The sequence below is a fragment of the Myotis myotis genome, unplaced genomic scaffold (assembly GCF_014108235.1).
Source record: "Myotis myotis isolate mMyoMyo1 unplaced genomic scaffold, mMyoMyo1.p scaffold_m19_p_44, whole genome shotgun sequence".
NCBI classification, from domain to species: domain Eukaryota; kingdom Metazoa; phylum Chordata; class Mammalia; order Chiroptera; family Vespertilionidae; genus Myotis; species Myotis myotis.
In genome coordinates, this window is record NW_023416351.1 from 224,274 (window position 1) to 232,160 (window position 7,887).

Consider the following 7,887-nt stretch of genomic DNA (forward strand, 5'->3'; position numbering starts at 1 on the left):
ATCAGTCCACAGAGCCAAATATCAACAGGACAGCGATTGGAATTTCCTTTGAGAGCCACATTTTTTAAACTTAAACTATATTGGTAGGTACATTGTTATTCACCTAATTAGGGTCCTCCTAAGGCTTAGGAAGAGCCACACTCAAGGGGCCAATGAGCCGCATGTGGCTCTCGAGCCGCAGTTTGCCGACCAGGGGCTGGGGGGTCCGCCGAGGGTACTTGCCAGAGAGTAGGGCCAAGAGGGCTCCGCCCCCTCCCAGGAGGTGCCCACACCCCCCAGCCCCCAGCCCCCCGGGTGGACCCCGCAGACACCAGGCCTGGCTGGACCCATCCCCTTCTGTGTACAGACGGGGAAACTGAGGCCCAGAGAGGGGAGGGATCGGCCCGGCGAGCGGGAAGGGGAGCTGGCGGCGGGCCGGGGCGAGAGCAGCCCTTCCCTCTGCCTCTCCCAGCGGCGCCAGGGCCTCCTGTGTCCCCCTCAGACCTGGCCCCACCAGGGACGGCCTGCGACCCGGACAGCTGTGTGGGCAGGGAAATGGGTCGCCCCTCCCTCGAAAGCAGGGGCATGTGAGGGAACTTTCTGGAAAGACGCCAGGTTGCCGAGTGAAGCCAGGTGCGGGGGGTTGGCGGGGGGAGGCAGGGTCCTGGGTCCTGTGGGGTCAGTCTCAGCGCTGACTCCTGGGTGCCAGCCCTGCCTGCTGCCCACTGGTTCTGGGGTCCCCGCTGCCCCTGACCCCAGCCCCTCCAGGACCAAGACCAGAACCAATCCAAGGAAGGGCCTTGGCTCAGCACCCCCTCCCCCCTCCCCACCACCAGCCTCATCCTGCCCGTCGCCAAAATCCCACCTGGGGGCCACTCTCAGGGCCTGGAGCCCCAGTGGCACGTGCGGAGGTGGCTGGGCCCCGCCTCTGTCCAGGGAACAGGCAGGGGCGCCCGGGGGTGAGATCAGGGAGGGCCGGGGGCTCTGTCTGTCCCCTCAGATGCAGCAGAGCCCCAGGGGCCTGGAGCCGAGGAGGGCACTTGGCACCCATGGCGCCTCGGGCACTGGAATGCTGGGCTCACGCTGAGCTCTGGGCTGCAGGGGCTCATCCTGGGCAGGCCAGGGCCCCCGCCCGCCTCTCACGGCCTGGAAAACACCCCTGCCCTGCCCGCAGGGCGTCCGTCCCAGGCCTCCGTCCCCGAGGGCACAGCATGGCCCACCCCGCAGGCCCAGCACAGAGGTGGCCACCGGTGGGATCGTGGGATCGGTCAGTGACCTCCAGGGGACCCAGGCTGTCCACACTGGGTGGCTGAGACCTGGCCTGGAGCCCGCCAGCCTCAGGGGGCACCCGAGGGGGGGCCTCAGCTCCCCGGCTGCCGAGGCCCCGTGATCGGAAGGGGTCACGCTGCCTTACCTTCCCCCAGCGCGCTGCTCAGGTGGTGGGCGTGGCGGGGTCAGCAGGGCCTCCGGGGCCTCCTGGGACCCTCCTGGGCCCCCTCACCGCCCAGCATTTGGCCTCTGCTGCCCCGGAGAGGACGGACCGAGCCCCCGGCAGGGCCAGGGACCAGCGCGGGCGCATGTGAGCTGCCGCGGGAGGAGAGAGCGAGCGCAGAGCCGGAGCGATGAGCTTCCTGTTTATCTCCCAGCACCGCTGGGCGCAGGGCAGGGTGGCCGGCCAGCTTCCCGCCAGGTGCGCCGAACCTGCCCCGCGGCTGGAAGGGCGGCGGCTGGGCTCCCGCACCCCGGGGCCCCTGAGCTGTCTGCACCTGAGTGGGGCCAGGCCCTGAAGGGAACAGGTTGGGTAGGGAGCATGGGGTCTGTCCTTCCCTCCCCTCTCCCACTCCCCGCCCATGCCTGCCTGGCACATCAGCTAGAAGTGCCCTGTGCCGGGCGCCCTCCTCAGCGCTCACGGACACCTGGGGTTGAGCATCGCCCGTGTACCCGCGGCTCACAGGGAAGACGCCAGGTGGTCAGCAGACCCGGGGGTCCCGCACCTCCCTGCTCCCCTGGCCTCCCTGCCCGGGACCCCCCATGGAGGCCCAGGACCCACCATTTGCCCGTCCTGGTTCCCAGCAGGTCCCCGTGGGTCGGCCTCCAGAACACATCCCTCTGGCCATTGCCCCAGCCTGGTCCAGGCCACCACGCTCCCCTCCAGGATGGCGTCCTCCTCAGCTTGGTGGGCCCCGGCCCCGCCCCAGCGGTCAGGGAGCCTGTGAAGGGGGACATCCCCACAGCACTGGGACCAAGTCTGACCCCTTGCCCTGCACCCCCAGCACCAGGTCCACGGAGGGGGGAGGAGCTCGTCTTGCTCGCTGCTGCCCGCCCTGTCGGGGGGACCCAGACAACCCCCTGCCAGTGCACACAGGGCAGTGGGAGCCCTGCAGGTGCCCCCACCCCGGCGGCCTGCAGACGGGCATTGCAGACAAGACTCCGCAGGACCGCAGTCCCAGGAGAGGCGCGGAGCTGGCACTGCCCAGCGTGTGGGAAGGCCCACCGCCCACTCCCTCGCCAACACTTGCTATGGTCCGTCTCATCCTTTTAGCCACTCTGAGGATCTTGCGGTGGCTGTCGCGTGATTATTTCTTTATTTTTTGAACCCACAGGTTTCCTCCTGGGAAAAGATTCCTAGGAGGCACCGGGTGGGGGTGAGGGTGGGGGTGAGGGTGGGCTGGGGCCCCCGGGGAGCGGGGCAGCCGCCAGGGGCCGGGTCCCGGCTTCGCTTGGGAGCAGTGTGAGCTGCAGGCACTGGGAGGGTCGGGCAGGGCCATTTGGACGTGTGCCGTGTCAGTCTCGGGCCACACAAAATGATCCGCTTAAAAACTAGCTGCTCTGTTCGCTTAGACGTGTCATTAACTCCCCGGGTGCCTTGGCAGGGCCAGACCAGCTGGCTTCGCGGCCCTACGGCCTCAGGCCGGGCCTTCCCACCGCTGGTCCAGGGCCGGGGCGCGTCTGGGGGTGCAGAGAGAGGAGGCCGCCTGCTGGGCCTGAGCCCGGGGCCCGGCTGTGATTTCTGCTGCGGGTGCCCAGCGTGCGCCTGGCTCCCGGGGCCCCTGAAACGCCTGTCGCCACAGCTGTTGGCCAGGCCGGGGTCACAGTGCTGACTGCGGCCACGTGGTGGGCATCTGGGTGGCCGCCCACTCCCGCCGGGGTCTTGCTGAGCGGGGAGAGTCCCGCTACTGAGTCCGAGACCCACCGGTGCTGTGGCCAGACCCGCGAGGGTCCCCCAGCCCCCCCCCTCACCCCCTCCCTGCTCATCCCGGTGCCCGGCTCCCTCCCACTCAGGCTCCCTCAGGCCAAGGAGGCCGTGCCCCCCCCCAGCTTCCCCTCATGTGAGGGCTGAGGAAGGGGGGCTGCCCTCCCCCTGGCACCCTGCGCGGAAGCCCCCCTCAAGTCCAGCTGCAGTTGCTAAGCTGGGCGGATGGGGCAGCCGTTAAGGTGGAAAAAACACTTTATCTCCCGGGGACGGAAAAGGAAGTCCCCGTGAACGGGGGTGAGGGGAGGCTCACGGAGGGGTCCGGGCTCAGCAGCCCTCTGCTCCCGCCCCCGCTGGGCCATCCTGTCCCCTCTCCTCCCTGCCCCCCGGGCGAGAGCGGGGCCAGGCCCTCGGGAGCCTGTGGGGTTGGGGGTAAGGAGACGGCGGCTGAGGCTGCAGGCTGGTGGCTCCCTGGCGGCTGTCACCGCCCGTGAGGGTGACACCACAGGCTGACCCATTCGGGGAGGAGGAGAGACTTCTCAGGGTCATGGAGCCTGTCAGGCAGAGGGTGACCTGCCCAGAGCCGCAGCGCCCAGCCGCCAGCCGGAGGGAGGGAGGGGCGGGCAGGGGTGCGGTGGCCTGTGGGGTGCCGGGCAGGCCCCTGTCCCCAGCATCCCTAGGAGGTGTGGGGAGGCCCTCCCTGGGCTCCAGAGGGCTCCTGGGTCTCTGCCTCAGTGTCCCCAGGTGTCGGATCGGGGGGTGGCAGGTTTGGGGAGCCCTGGGGAGGTCTGCGGGTCTCTAAACTCCGTCATGGTGGACAGTGTGTGCCGGGCCTTCCGTGGGGGCGGGGGGAAGAGGCATGGTCTGCAGCTCCCACCAGACTCTCCAAGGGGCCCGGGACCCCTCACGTCCAGAGCGAGCCCCGAGCCCCGGTGGGCGGCCCCGGGTCCCTCCAGCTCTGCCCGCCCACCGTCTCCGCACCGAAGTTGCCTATCATCGCCATTATTTCTTAATATCCTTCAAAACGTAGAGAGAGAAAGGAAAAAAATTCGCTGCCTGGCCAGAAATCTCTGTTTCCTCTCGGCCAGGAAACAGGAAGTGAGTGTGGGGGGAGGTTGGGGGGCGCGAGAACAATAGGAGCCCCCCCAGAGGGGAAGGGGAACTGCGTCAGGGCGGGGGGGAGGGGGGAGCCTGACCTCCCGCCGGCTCTGGCCCCACGTGAATTTATTCTTGGTTCTTTTCCTGATCCCAACTCAATGTCGCGTGGGGGGCGGGGGGGGGGGGGGGGAGGGCAAGGGCACCTCGGCCGGCTGTCAGGGCTCCTGGGTCTTGGGGACCCTCGTGCTGTGTGTGGCCTCTTTTCCCTGGGCCCCGGGGGTGGGGCTGCAGGGCCTCCCTGGAGAGGCCGCGGTGCAGGGCAGGGCCGCGAGGCGGGAGCAGGGGCCACGCCAGCCCCCCCACAGCCCGGCTCTGCCCCTGGAGCCGCGGGTCCGAGGCTGCAGGCGGGCCTGGCGCCGCGAGAACCAGGGCTCAGCCGGTTTCTTTAAAAAAACAAAACAAACAGTTTTTAAATCCTCACTCACGGAATGAGGACACGCTTTCCTTTGAATTTTAGAGAGAGTGGAAGGAAGGGGGGAGGGGGAGAGAGAACAGAGATGAGAGAGAGAGAGATCCGCTGCCTCCCACACGCGCCCGACCGGGCAGGCATGGAACCTGCAACCCAGCCACGCGCCCTTGGCCGGGAATCGAACCCGTGACTCCTCAGTGGGCGGCCAGCGTCTAACCACTGAGCCACTGCCAGGGCCCTTTCTCTTTTTCTCTTTTAACATATTTTTATTGATTTCAGAGCGAAAGGAAGTGGGAGAGAGAGACAGAAACATCAACGATGAGAGAATCAGGGTGCACCCCACGCCGGGGTCGAGCCCGCAACCCAGGCATGTGCCCTTGACGGGAATCGAACCCAGGACCCTGCAGCCCACAGTCTGACACGCTACCCACTGAGCCACACCAGCCAGGGCTCTTTTTATTTTTTTTTAATTTAGCAGCTTCACTGAGACGTCGCTCACATACCACACAGCCCCGCCCCCCCCCCCCCCCCCGGCCCCCGTTCCTCCCGTGCAGTTCGTGGACTTCAGCCTGTGACTCGGGCTGAGCAGCCAGCGCCCGTCAGTTCGAGGACAACTCCGTCCCCGCAAAACAGCCCCGCCCGGCCGGTGGCTCCGCGGTCAGAGCGTCGGCCCGAGGACTGCAGGGTCTCGGGTTCGATCCCAGTCAGGGCACGTACCTGGGTGGCAGGCTCAATCCCTGGCCCTGGCTGGGGCGCGTGCGGGAGGCAACCAATTGATCTCTCTGTCTCCCTCTCCCCTCCCTCCTTCCCTCCCTCCTTCCCTCCCTCCTTCCCTCCCTCCTCCTCCCTCCTTCCCTCCCTCCTTCCCTTCCTCCTTCCCTTCCGCTCTCTAACAACCAGGGGAAATACCCTCAGGTGAGGATCAAAAACTAAAAAAGCAAGAAACCCACACCCTCGTGGCCACCGCCAGGAACCGCACGCCCCAGCCCCAGGCGGCCCCGCCACCTCCGCCTTGTCCATGTCTGGGCTCCATCGCACGGGTTTCTGCCTCGGAGCGTGTGCGTGTGCGTGTGCATGTGCGTGTGCGTGCGTGTGCATGTGCGTGTGCGTGCGTGCGTGTGCATGCGTGTGGAGGTGCGTCCCCCCCCCCCCCGCTGAGCCCTGCCTCCACGCTGTGCATGGGCCACTTCTCGTTTGCTCGCGCCTTTAGCTGCTGTGAGTCACGCTGCTGTGAACACGCGTGCACATGCGTGTCCGCCTCTCTTGGGTCCACGCCGGGAGCGGGTCAACTCCGCACTCGGTCATTGGAGGAGCTGCCCCGTCTCACCTCTGGAGCAAGTGGTGTCTGACCGCCCTCCCCCCCCCCCCCCCCGCAAACCCAGGGCCCAGGGCAGCCGGGGCCCCCCCCCAACCCCAGGGCCCAGGGCGGCTGGGGGCCGCTCCCACCCCGCCAGGAACGGGGGGACTAGGAAACGCGCGTGGGAGCCGCTCTGAGCCTCCTCTCCGGGCCGGGCTCGGGCGGAACCAAGGCCCTGCGGGCTCTCGGGACGGATGTCACCCAGCCTGCGGACTGGCCCTCACAGCCTGGGCGCCAGGGTCCCACCAGGGCCCACGGAGCCTGTCTCTCCCCTGTTGTCCTGGACTCGTCCCCGAGCCCCCGGGGCGGGGGGCAGGGGTCGCTGGGACAACCTGGGAAGGTTCCCCGGCCGCCGTCCTGGCTGCTGCCGGGAGACCGCACAGCCCAGCTTCCTGCCCCAGCCCGTCGGGTGGTGGGACCAGGACCAGGGAGGCAGGGCCCCAGCAGTTTGGGGAGCAGCGGTCTGGTCTGGGCTGTGGGTCTAGGGCCCGGGTTCCAGGGCCACTCTCCCCAGACCCTGGCCCCTCGCTAAACCTTAGGGTTCCACCGTGGCACCCCTGCCCGGGGGCACCGAGGCTCGGAGGGACCCCCATGCTCTGGCTCACGGCCCTCTCCCCGCCGTGCTCTAGGGCTGGAGGGGCCCCAGGCGAGCGGGCGCCCCGGGACAGGGTCCTCGGCCTCCCTGGCTCTGCTCACTGCCCACCAGCACCCCCCTCGCTGTTCCGGGGCCTCCTCTGTGCGCCCCATGAGTGCCCAGTGTGGCCGCGGGCAGGGGCCTCCCAGGCCCGGCAGCGGCTCCGCTGGGAGCACAGGCACGGGGGTCGCCCAGTCGGGGTGTCTGTGCCGCTGCCACGGCCACCATCCCGGCCCCCCTGACGCCAGCTGGACCCTCAGCCAGGATGTCCCCCAGCCCGCCCGGCCCCGCGGCCCCTCCCGGTGGCGGCTTCCTGTGCCGGCCTCGGGACAATGGCAGGAAACGCCTCGCTCGCTGGGTCAGGCCAGGCCACGTGCAGCCCTGGGAGAAGTGGGAGGCTGCCCTGTGCCAGCCAGGCCGGGTGGCGGGGCCCCCCGGCCCCCCCCCCCCGCCTCCAGGAGGCCGGGCCCCCCGCGCCCCCCCACCCCGCCCCTACAGGAGGCCTGGGTTAGTGCAGAGCTGTGGGCTCGGGAATGTCACCTGTGATGACGATGATCGTGATTTACTGCGTCTGGCTCACGAGGCACAGGGGCTCCCCCAACCCTCGCCCCACTCAGCACCCCATTTTAAAGGAACAGCGCGCAGAAGGAAGAAAGCCACTGTGCCCGGTGACTGCCTGGAGGGGGGCTGCGGGGCCCCAGTCGGACTTGGCTGCAGAGCCTTCCCGGTGGAGGAGCCGGCGCCTGTGACGGGCGGGACGGGGGTCCCTGTGGGCCCAGCGTCACGGGTTCCTGGTGCCGTTCACAGTCCCCACTTTCAAATCCGTGTGCGTCATCTGGGCTCCGACGTGCATGTGCCCGTGTGGACAGTCAGGTGCCTCTGAGGCATAAAAGGACCCGCCACGCGGTGTGTGAGCTGCCGGCATCTGTGCGGCTGCTGGGCCTGTGGGCGCTCCCCCCACACCCGCCCGCTGAGGGTGCGAGAACCAGTGCGCTCCAGGCAGGCCTCGACAGCGCCGGGGGGGCCCACCCGAGACCACCCTGACTGCGGCCTCGGTTCCGTGCGGTCCGGACAGTAAGACCGGCACCGTTCCCCTGGGCTGTGCTTTAGGGCCGCCTTAGGCTCTGGCAACGCTGAGAGGACACCCCGGGCCAGGG